The sequence below is a fragment of the Arachis ipaensis genome, chromosome B6, assembly GCF_059453495.1.
Source record: "Arachis ipaensis isolate K30076 ecotype BB chromosome B6, ASM5945349v1, whole genome shotgun sequence".
In the NCBI taxonomy this organism is placed as follows: Eukaryota; Viridiplantae; Streptophyta; class Magnoliopsida; order Fabales; family Fabaceae; genus Arachis; species Arachis ipaensis.
The window spans coordinates 51492806-51509918 of record NC_142441.1 but is presented as its reverse complement, the minus strand read 5'-3'; the positions used below and the strand labels follow the sequence as shown (position 1 = coordinate 51509918).

Below are 17113 nucleotides of genomic sequence, written 5' to 3'. Positions count from 1 at the left end.
CAGCTTAGAGCTCTCTGCGGCTTTAAAAGTAAGAGGGAAATGGCTCGTACTCAGAGCTGGTGCGCAAGGTTCAATAAAGTTCTACGCTTCAATTCGAAGTGCACGGATTGGTACCAAGTTCAATTGAATGGGTCTCGGAAGACATTTGGTCATCTCGGTGAGAAGACAATTTCTAAACCGCCCGGATCGAAGAATATAGATCAAGACAAGGGCGGATTTAAAAAAAAAGTTTGGGATCCTGGAAAATATTCTGATATTCGTCACCCCGGGAGCCTGAGAACCTGTTTGAAGCTGCTCAAAAGCTTTACATGCCTAGTCTGGGACCCTGGAGGCTGCTGGTATTCCAAACATTGGTGGAGATTTTTGGATGAATTTAAGCATAAGCCACCATAACAGGAAGCTCATCCAATGTCCAACTTAAGGACTTTAACTAAAAGTGCTAGGTGGGAGACAACCCACCATGGTATGGTCGTTTCTTTTTCAATTTTTATTTCGTATTGTTTGATTTTATGTTATATTATTTTTATTGAACCTGGATGTTATTCATAGCATTTGCATTAGCATTGCATACTGCATAATTGCATACTTGCATATAAAAAAATAAAAATAAAAAAAAAGAGAAAAAAGGAAGGCGTGCGACGCGACCGCATCGCTAAAGCGTTCGCGTCAATTGCGAAAACCATCTCCCACGCGTTCACGTCAATCACGCGAATGCGTGATCTGGAAATCGGCGTAAAAATCCAACGCCCAGAAATCTGGGCTGGAATCGTGCGGCTGTTGTGCGTTTAGCACAACACGGCTCACGCGTTCGCGTCCCTGACGTGAACGCGTCACTTACACAACACCCATCCCACGCGAAAGCGTGAACGACGCGTCCACGTCGTGTGGATTACATAAAACCCTAAATAGAGACAGAGAGTTGCGCTGAAACGACGCTGGAATTGTGCGTTTAGCATAATTTTTAGCGACGCGGTCGCGTGCCTCACGGGACCACGTCATTCATCCTTTTTTCCATTCCATGCGATCGCGTCACTCACGCGATCGCGTCAACCCCATTCCACCCTAGCCACGCGACCGCGTGCTCCACGCGTTCGCGTGGATTCGATTCACTAACCCCCAGTGACGCGAAACCCTACCCGTCGCGCCCCCATTCCCCTTCTTCTTCCTTTCTTCTCTGCAACCCACCCCTCAACCACCACCACTCCCAGCCGATCACCTCCGATTGCCACAACACCCTCAACCACCCAGCCACGACCGTGACACCACCCACAACCCCCTCCTTCTCCCCCCCCCTTCTCCTCCCTTTTCTTTCCCCCACTCCACCACTACCCCTCACCCCCGCGGCCAGCCACCGCCACCGCGACATCAACGCCGCGCCTCCCACCAACCCACTCTTCACCCCACAACCCTCGAACCCTCCTTCCTTCCCCTCCCTGTACCCCAACCCTAACCCAGCACCACCGAACAGCCACCGCCGCCGTGCCGCCCTACGTCACCGCCGCATTGCTGCCAACACCACCCCACTCCCACCATCTCTTTTAGTTCTATACTTGTGCCTCTCACCACCAGGTTCCGCCGAACGCCATTTTTCTTTCATTCGTAGTTCGTTGCATTTTTTCAGTTTATGTTTAAAAACTAGGCTAGTTAGAAATGCATGTTTGTAGTGGATTCTAGGTCTTTAAGTAGTTAGGATGTGGTTAGTGGATTTAGGCCTGATAATTGCGCCGTTCGTGCTTCTTGTTTTATCAATTCCATAATTCTGATGTTGCTGTGATGTTAATACTGTTCATATGCTGTTCTTTACTGTTCATGCTGCTTTTTCCATTGCCTTTTCATGTTCTTATTCCGTATATGTAATTGCAGCTTTATTTTAATTTATATGAACTATTCTGCTTGCTGTTTATTACCCGGGAACATCCAATTTTAACCCAAATGCTGCCCAATTTTCTGAGAATTATTTTGATTATTCATTCATGTTTTGGTTTTGGCAATTTGAATTTGGCATTCCTTAGCTTTTACCAAACTAATTCATGAATGCACGGGCCAGCATTCTTATTCCTTTGTTTTCCCGGTTAATAAATCACATTATTGATGATTAGATTTCAATTTTTGCTATTTCTATATCTATACGAATCATCAACAACCTGCTTTCCTTGCTTGAATATGAGTTGTTTGTTGCTTAAAATTGTGAAATTCTTGTTACTTAGAAACCAATCATCATGCCACTCACTCTGACTTTCTTTTTACTAACTCACTGATTTTCGCTTTCTAACCTCTTTTTCAATTTTACCCACTTTTAACTTTATAACTTCCCCTCTGCTTTCTGACTAACTCTTTCAACTTTTTAACTCATGGCATGATTATTGTTGCCCCTACTTAACAAGTATTCTACTCATAAAATATTTTGGATTGTGATTTCTCATCTCAGATTTTTACCTCTGAAACAATCCAAAATATACATTATTTAACTCATTTCATAATTCTACTGCTCATTTGCCACTATGTGCTTATCTTGTTATTTGCCTACTTGTTTTCCTATTTTTATTATATCCTAGATTTCTGTCTTTCAGGATGTCTGACCCTCAAAGGAAAGGAAAGGGCAAGGCTACAACTGGCAAACGGAAAAGAGGTGAATCCTCTATGTCCATTATGGACACTATGCATGATGACTACTGGCGGGAGAAGCACTTTACCCCGCAGGAGAAGGCTGACCAGCTCCTCCCTGCCAATGATCCCATTAAGTTTGCAAACCGATACTGTGAGCTGAAGTATCCAGTGTTTGCCACCTCCAGAAACCTGTACCTGGAGCAGACTCTGAAAATACCAGAAGAACTACAGCAGTACACCTCTGATCAGATCAAACAGAGAGGCTGGTTCTTCTTGGAGAGAAACCTGACAGAGGTCAATACTTCCTGGGTAAGAGAATTTTACTGCAACTATTTCAAGACTTCCCTGGATGCAGTGCACCTCAGAGGGAAACAGATACTGGTCACTGAAGAGGCCATTGAGGATATTCTGTGCCTTCAGCCTAAGTCAGATCAGCCTGACGGTTACCAAAAGGCTGAAGAGGACATGCGCTTTCTGAGATTTGACTGGGATGCTGTCAAGCTGAGGATAACCCTTGATCTGACTGTCCCTTGGGTCATGGGTAAGAACACCACAATGCCTAAAGGAATCAAGCTTATGTATCTGAATGATGAGGCTCGGCTCTGGCACCAGATCCTGAGCAACTTTGTTATGCCGAGCACTCATGAGACGAAGCTACCTGCCACTATGATCACCCTTCTCTGGTGTGTGCTGGAGGGTAAGGACCTGTATTTGCCACGATTCATCCGGCACTTTATGGCCAGGGTCCATGTCCGAGGCACCCTTCCTTTTCCTTACCTGGTCACCCAGCTAGACCGTCGAGCTGACGTGCCTTGGGAGGATGCTGATGAGAAACCACCTGCTGCAGACTGCAAGAAAATTATTCCTCACAGCTAGAAGTTTCAGGCCTTGTGCTACAGACCTCCATTCCTTACTGCTTCTGCTGAGACCGCCACACCTTCAGTTGCCCCTTCTTCTTCCACTGCTGCACCAGCCCCACCCACTGCACCTCCACCTGCTCCTGAGCCTATTTACCATTTGGTGCATCGACTCTTCGTCCGCTTGGATCGTATGGAGCGTCGCAACAAGCGACGCTATGAGCACGTCAAGTTGATGATCCGATCCGGCGGCGACATCCCCTCCGAGCCTGACACCCCTTCTGATACATCTGAGGTGGATGAGGACGATCACGAGGAGGAGACACCTACCCAGGCTGCACAGGCAGGATCAGAGCAGGTTGCGCCACAGCAGGAGGAGCCACACCAGCTACAGGCCTCAGATGCAAAGATTCTTATCCAGTCAGAGCCTCCACTGTAGCAGACAGATCCTCCTACCCTCATCCAGTCCGCGGACCCTCAGGCTACCACAGAGACTCCAGCAGCCCATCCTTCCGGAGATGACACTCCTTCACACCCAGCTTGAGTGAGCATCGAGGACGATGCTTTATTTTAAGTGTGGGGAGGTCGCCATCTCTGGCGTATTTTTTTGGTGAACCACTACAGACTCTTTTATCTTAGTTTATATTTTATCTAGTTAGCTTAGTTGCAATTCTAACTTATTAGTTATAGAAAATGTGGATTAATTAGTATAGTTTACCCTTTTAGCATATGATAGTTTGGTTTAAATTGAAAATAAAAGGAAGTAATTAACATAATCAAAAACAATCCACACACCTTGTATATATAGCATTACATGTTAGTTAGTTAACAACATTTCATCAAGGAACAACACTAAAACTTTAAAGGCACCCTAAGATTTACATTGAGAATAATGGGAACTCTTAATTTTTACTTGCATGACATGTATAACTGATATATGATTTTTGAGCTAGAGAACACACAGCCTGTGAGTTTTTAGCTTAATTGTATGGTTACATTTAAACCATAATTTTTATTCCTGTGTGTTTGCCCTTCTTTTTCATTCTGATGTTCTTTACTTTGTTTTAATCTATATGTCCGATTATAGAATATAGATACATACCAAGAAAGTGATTGAGGCCATCATTTGAATTTTTTCTCACTTATCCCAAATTAGCCTACCTTTTACATCACCCTTGTTAGCCCCCTTGAGCTTTTTAATCCCCTCTTGTTCTATAAACCACATTACTAGCCTTAAGCAGAAAAATAAAATAAAAATCCCAAGTTGAATCCTTGTTTAGCTTAAGATAGAAATTGTGTGTTGTTTAAGTGTGGGGAACTATATGGGAACATGGATGATAGAAACAAGGGTAGAAAGTTAAAAAGAATAAAGATGTTTCAAAATAAAAATTTGGGAAGCATGCTCATGTGAAATCAAAACAATTGAATTACCATGTGCATCAAAAAAAATTTACATTTTCAGTATTTAAATAAAGGGGATACAAAAATTCCCCAAATTGCAAAATAAAAAGGATTAATGCACATGGGACTAAGTTAAATTTAAAACATGAGTTTGAACTACAAAGTGGAAAAATTTGGGCAAATAGGTTAAAGAGAATTTGATTTATGAAATATGTATGTTAGGTGAGATCTTAGACTAATCAAGGATTCACTTATTAGCTCACTTAGCCCTATACATATACCCTTACTTTTACCTTGGTCCCATTACAACCTTGAAAAAGACCTCATGATTTTTGTATGTTTGTATTCTATAATTGTTGATTGGTTAGATGAAGAACAAAGTTATAGAAAGGAAGGATAAAAAGAAGAATAGAGTGATTAACCCAATAAACACTGAGTGACTAGAGAGTAAACACAAAATCCAGTGAGGGTTCAACAGCTCATCACCATATATCTCAATCGTTAATTGTCTTGCAATTTTGTAAAATATTTTTACCTATCTCAATTGTAAAAGTGCTTTAACATTATCTAGGGTTTGGCTATATATATATATGATTCCTTGAGGATGTGAATTAATTCAACTACATGTAAGTTTTATATACAAGTGAATAACAATTAGAATTGCATGATTCATTTAGGTAGTTGCATTTAGGATAGATTGCATTGCATGAGATTCCACCACTTTAACCTTACCTTACTCCTTATCTTGGACTTAGCATGAGGACATGCTATTGTTTAAGTGTGGGGAGGTTGACAAATCCATATTTTATGATATATATTGTGCTCAATTTAAGTGATTTATTCAACCCTTCACCCACTTATTCATGTAAATTGCATGGTTTTACTTTCCCTTCTTTATTATGTGATATATGAGAAAAACATGTTTCCTATGCTTTAAAATTAATTATTTTAATTACCCCTTATTACCATTCGATGTCGTGATCTGTGTGTTGAGTAGTTTCAGATCTTCTAAGGCAGGAATGACTTAAAGGATGAAAAAGGAAACATACAAAAATGGAAGGAAAGCACAAAATAGAGTTTTTGAAGAAACTAGCAGCGACGCGAACGCATGGACGACGCGGCCGCATGCCTAGCGCGAAAAAGCAGCGACGCGAACGCGTGATTGACGCGGACGCACGCCTTAAGCAGAACACAAATGACGCCGACGCATGACCGAAGCGAACGCGTGATAAGGAAAACTCCAGATGACGCGACTGCGTGACCCACGCGGACGCGTGATAGATGCCACGCACCAGAAATTATAGAAAACACTCCCAGCAATTTCTGAAACCCTTTTTGGCCCAGATCCAAGTACAGAAAGCACAGATTAGAGGTTATAAAGTGGGGGAATGCATCCATTCAAAAGGAGGCCCTAAATTATTTTACTTTTCATAGTTTAGATGTAGTTTTTAGAGAGAGAGGTTCTCTCCTCTCTCTTAGGTTTTAGGACTAGGATTTATTATTATTTCAATTTAGTATTTCAATTCTCTATCAGGTTCAATATTCCTTTTACTTTCTATTTCTCTTTTGCTTTAAGATAATTTAATGCTTTCCTTTAATTACTTTTATTGCTAAATTGGCTTATGAACCATTCATGTTTAGATTTGAATATTCTATTTAATATAATTTGAGGTATTTCAGTTTATAATTCTTATTTAGCTTTTCATATCCTTGGCTTTAATTGATTAACTGGAAACCCTTGAGTTATTGAACTTATCGCGATTGATGGTTATGTTTGCTAATTGACTTGAATTCCACTAACTATAGTCTTCCCTTAGGAGTTGGCTAGGACTTGGGAAATCTAACTAATTAGTTCACTTGACTTTCCCTTGCTTTCATAAGGGTTAAATAAGTGGGATTAACTCTAAATCTCATAGGAGTAACTAGGATAGGACTTCCAAATTTTCATACAGTGCCAAGAGTTTATTTTACAGTTATTTATTTATTTTATTTGTTATTTAAATTACTTGTTCCTTACCTTCGAAACCCCCAATTTACAAAACTCATAACCAATAATAAGAACATACTTCCCTGCAGTTCCTTGAGAAGACGACCCGAGGTTTAAATACTTCGGTTATCAATTTTAAAGGGGTTTGTTACTTGTGACAACCAAAACGTTTGTAAGAAAGGACTTTTGTTGGTTTAGAATCTATAATTACAACGGAAATTTATTTTGAATTCTAGACCACGCAAAAATTCTATCTTCAATGCTTCCAATCATGCAGTAGGAGCAGCGCTGGCTCAGCGTGAAGGTAAGGATCCTTTTGTAATTACTTATGCATCTAAGACTTTAGACACTGCTCAGTCTAACTACACCACTACTGAGAAAGAGCTTTTTGCTATTGTTTTTGCTCTGGATAAATTCTGAGCCTATTTACTTGGTACTAAAGTAGTAGTGTACTCAGACCACGCAACTCTAAAGTATTTATTAGCTAAAAAGGAGTCCAAACCAAGGCTTATACGTTGGATACTGCTACTACAAGAATTTGATTTAGAAATTAAGGATAGGAGTGGTAACCAGAATCTAGTGGCAGACCACTTGAGTCGCCTTGAGCACATTAAGGATACCTCCACTCCTATAAATGATAATTTCCCATTTGATAACCTGTAAGCAGTATCTGAAGTAGTCCCTTGGTATGCACCTGTAGCTAATTATCTAGTTAGGCGCACTTTTCCTCCAAACTTTACTAAGCATCAAAGAGACAAGCTAAAAAGCGAGTCCAAATATTATATATGGGATGACCCATATTTATGAAGATGTGGCGCTAACCAGGTAATTACACGGTGTGTGCCTCAATCAGAATTCCAGTCCATTTTAGAGGCCTGCCACTCATCTGAGAGTGGAGGACATTTTGGCCCTCAAAGAACAGCTAGAAAAATTTTAGATGTGGATTCTGGTGGCCTACTCTTTTTAAAGATGCTGCTGAATTTTGTAAATCTTGTTCCCCATGCCAAAGGTTTGGTAATATATCCAAGAGGGATGAGATGCCTCAACAGACTATGCTTTTCTGTGAAATTTTTGATGTTTGGGGCATTGACTTCATGGGTCCATTTCCAAATTCTAATGGTTATTTTTAAATATTGTTAGCTGTAGATTACATTTCTAAATGAGTGGAAGCAATTCCTACCCACACTGATGATGCTAACACTGTTGTTTCCTTTGTTAGAAACCACATTATTTGTCGCTCTGGATCACCACGAGCAATCGTGAGCGATCAAGGCACCCATTTCTGTAACAGGAGACTATAGGATTACTGAAGAAGCATGGGATAGTTCATAAAGTGGCAACAGCCTACCATCCTCAGACTAATGGGCAAGCTGAGGTGTCTAATAGAGAGATAAAGAGTATATTGAAGAGGATAGTCAAACCTAATAGAAGAGACTGGAGCACCAGGCTACAAGATGCACTCTGGGCATACAGAACTGCATACAAGACACCCATTAGGATGAGTCCCTTCAGCTTAGTTTATGGAAAAGCATGTCACCTCCCAGTTGAGGTAGAGCACAAAGCCTTTTGGGCAGTAAAGGAGTGCAATATGGAATTTGAGAAGGCCAGAACTGAGAGGAAGTTGCAACTGCAAGAATTAGAGAGCCTACGCCTAGAAGCTTATGAGAACTCAAGGCTATACAAGAAAAAGATGAAGGCTGTGCATGATAAGCACATCAAGAGGAGAGAGTTCCAACCTGGGGACTTTGTCCTCCTTTACAACTATAGACTGAGGCTCATGCTAGGCAAGTTGAGATCAAGATGGGAAGGTCCATATAGAGTAGAGAAGGCTGAGCCATACGGAGTTTTCCACCTGAGTCATCCTTCAAGCTCTGAATTCATCAAAGTTAATGGACATCGCTTAAAGCTATATCATGGTGCGAAGGCGACAAAAACCAAGGAGCTAGAGATCTTCCTCTTGGAGGATCCACCCACAGCAGAAGACTGAGCTAGTGGAGCGTCTAACTTAATGATGTTAAAGCAAAATGTTGGGTGGGAGACAACCCACCATGGTATGATCGTTCCTTCCTTTCTTCTTAGTTTTCTTTTTCAATAACTCTTCTCATTATTAGCATATTCAGTTTGCATATTCATTTTTATTTAAAAAAAAAGGGGGGGGAGCACGTGACGCGACAGCATTGCCGACGCGTCCGCGTCGCAGGTGAGTAAGAAAGAAAAATAAATCGAACAGAAAGTCACGCAGGAGCGTGTCTGGAGGTGTGCCTTTGGCACAAATCGCCCCACGCGTTCGCGTCATTTAGGAAAAATACCTCCCACGGGTCCACGTCACCCACGCAAACGCGTGACCTAAAAATCGACGTAAGAAAGGGTGCATGGCCGAAAGTTGTGCTAGAGTGGTGCTGGACTGGTGCTAGGCGCACAAGCCTTACCACGCGAACGCGTACCCCACGCGTCCGCGTTGTATTCCAATATTGGCCACCCACGCGAACACATCCACCACGCGACCGCGTCACCCTGGAATTTGGCAACAATAAGTTTCGAACAGAGAGTTGTGTGAGTGCGAGACTGCCCTCGCGCCAGTAGCACAAAACGAGTCACGCGTCCGCGTGACCGACGCGACCGCGTCGATTCATATAAGCGCCATCCGCGCGAACGCGTACCCCACGCGTCCGCGTCGCTTGCGCCGCACAGCTTATCCTAATCTGCTAAAATATCTCATCTTTCTCTTCCCCTAATCCTACTTTTTTCTTTTCCCTCCTTACTTCTTCCTTCTTCCTTCTTCCTTCTTTCTCACTTTCTACTTTCTCTCTCTCTCACCACCATTATCAAGGTTTTTTTTTCTTTTCTTCTTCCCTCCTTACTTTTCTATTCTTCTTTTTATTTTTATATTTTCTTCTCCTTTTCTTTTTCTTTTTACTTGCATTATCCATGTTTTCTTTTTCTTTCTTTTTCTTTTAATTGGTGTTGGAAATTTATTAGGGTTATTATTTTCCTTATGATTTTCTTGTGGATTGTTAAGGACTTGTTTGACAATTATATATTAATTTTTAAGGGTTGCTTGCATGTTCAATTCAATACTTTCAATGGCTTATCCACCATGCATGCTATGTGTTTGTGAAAACGCTCGTATGGCATTGTGCACTATTTTTCGATATCTTTTATCCTACTCCTCTAAAATGCTTGCTTTTCACAAAAACCCTTCTTTTATTTTATTATTAAATATAATTGTTATTACAAACAGGTTATTAGTTTGAAAGGCTTGGTAATCTAACTTGGACATTGAATGCTTGATCTATGCTACTCATGCCTTTTCCTGCATGCCAATAAATACCTTGCATTTACTTGTCCCCATATGCACTTGCTATATTTCCATTGTTGATTTTCCACATGTAGTCATGACCATGTGATTACATCATTCATCTTTTCATGTGCAATGATTACCACCTTCCCCGTTCTCTTCCTTGCTCTATCCCTTTGAATTCAAGCTACTTTCTTTTTCCCCTTTCAGGATGGCCACCAAGAAAAGGCAAGGAAAAAGCTACTCCCAAACCACCAGCAAGAAAAGGAACAAAAAGAGCATTAGTGGCTGAGCCATCTTCAACTACAGTTAAGCCCTCAACAAAAAGAATTAAGAGGATTATAAAGGTTGACGAAAAAGAGAAAGCCTTCCCAACAAAGGACACTGCACGATTTATCAATCACTACTGTGAGCAGATGTTCCCCATACTGGCAGAAAGGAGTTACAACAATGAATACCTTTTTATCCTCCCGACACGTATTGCTGAATTTGTTGAGCCACAAATTGAATGAAGACAATGGGGTTTCCTGCAGAGACAGCCACGGCAGGTTAATCTTTCCTGGGTAGTCGAGTTCTACTCTAATTTCCACCTGCCAACCTTGCAGTCTGTCTATGTCCATTAGAAACAAGTCCCCATTACAGAAGAGGCCATTCAGCGAGCTCTAGATCTCCCCCTACTCCAGAAGGATTGGACGCATTCCAAGAAGCCACACTCAAGCGCCAGATGTACCAATTTGACTGGGACGCTGTTCTCAGAGTTATCACACTACCTGGCAGCAGATGGATCTACAGATACCATCGTTCCCATCCTAAGGGAATATCGGCTTCCGCACTTACCTTGGAGGCTCGCGTATGGGCACAGATTATGTCCCATTACGTCTTTTCGAGCACCCACGAGTCCTCCTTCACTGCAGACATGGCCGTTCTACTATGGTGCATCCTTACAGACCAGCCTCTGAACCTACCAAGACACATCCAGAATGCCATGGGACACGTGCAAATTACAGGCAACTTACTTTTTCCCGCCTTGGTTTCAGATCTCGTCTCAGCAGCCGGAGTCTCCTACAGAGCTGGAGACACCAAAGCCATACTCCCACGGAATGATCAGTACGTCCCTAACGGGAAATATATCAGACCTCCAGTAGCCACTACAAACCAGCCTACTGAACCGGCTAAAGACATTCCACCTTCAACACCACAAGCACCTACAACCACTCAACTACTCCATCAGATACTTGAAAGGTTGGATCGGCAGGAACGCAAAGCAAAGCTAAAAGAGTGCCGAAACAACCGCCAATTCACATACCTCAAGGAGCCAATTAAGGGAAAATACAGAGACTCAGACACCCCGGACTCCACTTTATTTACCAGCATAGGGAGCCATGACGGCCCCGACTGTGGAGATACTGCTACCAGCCCACCTTTGTTCCTGACAGATGACACCGAGGATGGTGCAAAGCCTTAAGTGTGGGGAGGTCGGTCAGTACCTGACTTTCGGAGGTAATTTCTCTTCCTTAACACCAATAAAATAGGATATTTAGTTAGTTTTTCTTTTGTAGAATAGGATAAATTGCATAGTAGTAGGTTAGTTGCATGCATGTTCTACTTGATTGAAAAGACAATAAGTTTCTTCTAAGACCCTATTTTTAGAACAAAATTTCACTAATTTTAATCAAAACTTTTATGTTAAATTTGCTTGAAGTTATATTTGGAACATGGTTTTTGAGCTAAAGAACACACAATCTGTGAGATTTTGAGCCTTTATACATGGTTACATTATTTAACCATAATTATTTTATTCTTGTGTATTTACTTCTCTATGATTGTAATCTATACTTTGTTTCATCCTATATGTCCAATGTTTAATATATTTCTATGCTTGCATATGATTGAGGCCATTATTTGTTTAGCTCACTTATCCCAAATAAGCCTACCCTTTCCAATTACCTTTGTTAGCCACTTTGAGCCTTTAAATCCCATTTGTTCTGCATTTTACCACATCACTAGCCTTAAGCAGAAAAACAATTATATATCCCAATTGAATCTTTGGTTAGCTTAAGATAGAATTGTGTGTTAATTAAGTATGGGAAAATTGTGGGAACAAAAGATAATAAGGGAATGTGTCATGATAATATAATGGGAATTTGGGTGCCTACTCATGTGAAACTATAAAAATTAAAAATCTATGTGCATTGATAAACTATGTTTATTTTTATATTCAAAAAAAAAAGAATGTCAATAAATAAATAAGGGGACAAAATTACCCCAATGCTAAGTTAAAGTTCAAAGATCAATTCATATGTGATAAAATCAAAATAAAAGTTGATACATGAGTATGGAATGTGAAAGGGAAATTCTGGGTAGCTAGGTCTGAAATTTAAGTTATATAGAATATATATGTGTGTTAGGTGAAAGCTTGGGTTAATTAAAGATTCAATTTATAAGCTTACTTAGCCATATATGTACCCTTACGCTTACCTTGGCCCCATTACAACCTTGAAAAGACCTCAAGATATTTGCATTGGTACATTAAATATTGTTGATTGGTTAGGTAAAGAACAAAAAAATTAGAAAGCATGATTAGAGAAGGATAGAGTGAATACCCTATACACTAGAGAGACTAGAGTGTACATACATCATCAGTGAGGGTTCAATGCTTAAATTCTATGTTCCCTACTTTCATGAGCTACCTTCTTGCATTTTTATCTGTTGTTACTGTATAAGAATTGAATTAGTGGAATTTGATTTGTGATTGTCTTGAAGAGCTTATTTACTTTTAACCAAGTGGACAAGAATCATATAGTTGCATTCACATATATAAGTTGCCTTGCATTGCATGAGTTTTACATGTTCCTACTCATTTATTTTATCTCCTTCAACTAAGCATGAGGACATGCTAATGTTTAAGTGTGGGAAGGTTGATAAACCATTATTTTATGGTTTATATTGTGTTTAATTGTGTGGTTTTATCGAATCTTTACCCATTTATTTATTAATTTAGTATGTATTTACAATTCCTTCCCAAAATTACTCCATGGTTGAAAACTTACTTTCTAGAGACTTTTAATTATGTATTTTAATTCTCCTTTATTCCATTCGATGCCGTGATCTGTGTGTTAAGTGTTTCAGGCTTTATAGGGCATGAATGACTTGGAGATTGGAAAGGAGACTTGCAAAAATGGAAGGAACACAAGAAATTGAGGAGATGACCAGCGAGAAACGACGCGGACACATGGCTCACGCGACCGCGCGAATTAGAGGAAATTGCAGTGATGCGCTCACGTGCCTGACGCGAATGCATGGATTGGAAACTGCACAAGTGAAGCGAATGCGTGGATGACGCGCACGCGTGGCAAGGCAAAATGCTGGATGACGCGAACGCGTGGATGACGCGATCGCATGACATGCGCGATCTGCAGAATCCGCAGAATTCGCTGGGGGCAATTTTGGGCCCTGTTTTTACCCAATTTTTGGCCCAGAAAAGCATATTAGAGCCAGGGAACATGCAGAGACCAAGAACAACATTCATTCCGCATAATTTTAGTTTTAGATCTGATTTTACTCCTCCTCTAGGTTTTCTCTCTCTACACATTCATAGTTCTTAGGATTTTGATTTTATTGCTTTTTGGACTGGGATATTGAGAAGAGTTATTACCTCCGTCAAGACTTCGTCATTCTAGTTTGTTTCCTTACTTGTCACTTACTCTTCCATATCCTTAATTTCTTCAGAGTTACTATTGGATTATTTTTAGAATTTATTAATACAAGAACTATTTTTATTTTAATTGATCCTTTTGATTATTATTTATCATGTCTTTCTTTACTTCCATTTCTCATTTTGTGAAGTTTATATTCATAATGAGCGAGTAGTTCCATAACTTGATTGGGAGTTGATTGAAAGGAGGACCTTGAGTTGGAATGCTCATGAGTAAAATTATAGTTGGGTTTAGCGTTGGGTTGCCCTCTAGTCATTGACACTAGTCCTTCCCAAGGGAGAGGATTAGAACTTGTGAATAGAAACTGACTTCCAACTTGCTTAACTTTCCTTTATCTAGTAAAGGATAACTGAGCAGGCAACCTTCAATTATCACTTTTATCTTGGGAGAACTCCATCAAGGATAGGGCTTCCAACTAATCTACTCCCGGTCAAGGTTTTTATTTAATTTACATAAATTCTCTGATTTAATTTCCTGTTTATCAACTCAAACCATTTTAGAAAACATCTGATTAATAAAATAGCACACCTTTCTGCAACTCATTGGGAGACGACCTGGGATTCATACTCCCAGTATTTTAATTCTAATTTTGTGACAACCCTTCGAAATTGATAAGCGGATTTTTGGTTGGTTAAGAACTATACTTGCAACGCATCTCTTATAATAATTTCTTAACTCGCCAATTTCCGCCACGTCACTAACTCTCCTCTGTCCACATCAATCACAGCTTTTGCTGTGGCTAGAAAGGGTCTTCCAAGGATGATGGATTCATCTTCATCCTTCCCAGTGTCTAGGATTATGAAGTCAGTAGGGATGTACAGGCCTTCAACCTTCACCAATACATCCTCTACAAGTCTATAAACATGTTTTCTTGATTTGTCTGCCAATTCTAGTGAGAATTTAGCAGCTTGTACCTCAAAGATCCCTAGTTTCTCCATTACAGAGAGTGGGATGAGGTTTATTCCTGATCCCAGGTCACACAGAGCCTTCTTAAAGGTCATGGTGCCTATAGTATAAGGTATTAGGAATTTTCCGGGATCCAGTTTCTTCTGAGGTAATTTTAGTTGCCCCAAAGCATTCAGTTCATTGATGAGCAATGGAGGTTCATCCTCCCAAGTCTCATTACCAAATAACTTTGCATTCAGCTTCATGATTCCTCCTAGATACTGAGCAACTTGCTCTTTAATAATATCTTCATCCTCTTCAGAGGAAGAATACTCATCAGAGCTCATGAATGGCAATAGTAAGTTCAGTGAAATCTCTATAGTCTCTATTTGAGCCTCAGATTCCTTTGGTTCCTCATTAGGGAACTCATTAGTGGCCAGTGGACGTCCATTGAGGTCTTCCTCAATGGAATTCACTGCCTCTCCCTCCTCTACAGGTTCGGCCGTGTGGGGTATATTGATGGCCTTGCACTCTCTCTTTGGATTCTCTTCTGTATTGCTTGGGAGAGTACTAGGAGGGATTTCAGTAAATCTTTTTTTCAGCTGACCCACTTATGCCTCCAAATTTCTAATGGAGGGCCTTGTTTCAGTCATGAAACTTTGAGTGGTTTTAGTTAGATCAGAGACTATGGTTGCTAAGTTAGAGAGGCTCTGCTTAGAATTCTCTGTCTGTTGCTCAGTAGATGATGGAAAAGGTTTGCTATTGCCAAACCTGTTTCTTCCACCATTATTATTATTGAAGCCTTGATTAGGCTTCTGCTGGTCCTTCCATGAGAAATTAGGATGATTCTTCCATGAAGGATTGTAAATGTTTCCATAGGATTCTCCTATGTAATTCACTTCTTCCATTCCATGATTCTCAGGGTCATAAGCTTCTCCTTCAGAGGAGGCTTCCTTAGTACTGCCGGATGCAGCTTGCATTCCAGTTAAACTCTAAGAAATCATATTGACTTGCTGAGTCAATATTTTATTCTGAGCCAATACAGCATTTAGAGTATCAATCTCAAGAACTCCTTTCTTCTGAGTTGTCCCATTATTCACAGGATTTCTTTCAGAAGTGTACATGAATTGGTTATTTGCAACCATTTCAATGACTTCCTGGGCTTCTTTAGGCGTCTTCTTCAGATGAAGAGATCCACCAGCAGAGTGGTCCAATGACATCTTGGACAATTCAGACAGACCATCATAGAATATACATAGGATGCTCCATTCTGAAAGCATGCCAGAAGGACACCTTCTGATCAATTGCTTGTATCTTTTCCAAGCTTCATAGAAGGATTCGTCTTCCTTCTGTCTGAAGGTTTGGACTTCCACTCTAAGCTTACTCAATTTTTGAGGTGGAAAGAACTTGGCTAAGAAAACATTAACCAGCTTTTCCCAAGAGTTCAGGCTTTCTTTAGGTTTTGAGTTCATTCATGTCCTAGCTCTGTCTCTTACAGCAAAGGGGAAAAGTATAAGTCTGTATACCTCGGGATAAACCCCATTGGTCTTAACAGTGTCACAGATTTGCAAGAACTCAGCTAAGAACTGATGAGGATCTTCCAGTGGAAGTCCATGAAACTTGCAATTTTGCTGCATTAGAGAAACTAATTGAGGCTTAAGCTCAAAGTTGTTTGCCCTAATTGTAGGAATTGAGGTGCTTCTTCCACAGAAGTCAGAAGATGGTGCAATAAAGTTACCAAGCATCTTCCTTGCATCTCCACCATTGTTGTTGTTTTCGGCTGTCATAACTTCTTCTTTTTCGAAAATTTCTGTTAGGTCCTCTCCAGAGTATTGTGCTTTAGCTTCTCTTAGCTTCCTCTTTAGAGTCCTTTCAGGTTCAGGATCAGCTTCAACAAGAATGTCTTTATCCTTATTCCTGCTCATATGAAAAAGAAGTAAACAGAGAAGAAGAGGAATCCTCTATGTCACAGTATAGAGATTCCTTTATGTGAGTAGAAGAAGAAAAGAATAGAAGAATGATGTAGAGAGAAAAGATGAAGAATTCGAACACAGAGAGAGGGAGAGGGTTCGAATTATAAGAAGAAGAGAAGTGTTATTAAATAAATAAAATAATTAGAGAGAGATGGGAGAGGGAAGAATTCGAATTTTAAAAGAAGGAGAAGAAAAATATTTTTATTTTTATTTAAATAATTGTTAGAATTCGAAAATAAGAAAAGGAATAAAATTAAATTAAAATTTAAAAAAATTAGTTAATTAAAAAGAATTTTGAAAATGTGGTTAGTTGGTTTTCGAAAATGATGAGAGAGAAAGGTAGTTAGGTAGTTTTGAAAAAGATAAGAAATAATAAACAATCAAACAAA

General features: G+C 40.1%; 1 pseudogene; it reads left to right on the top strand.

The window, feature by feature from the left end:
• LOC148555543 (uncharacterized) overlaps positions 1 to 17113 on the top strand; it is a 193399-nt pseudogene that overhangs the window by 18334 nt on the left and 157952 nt on the right.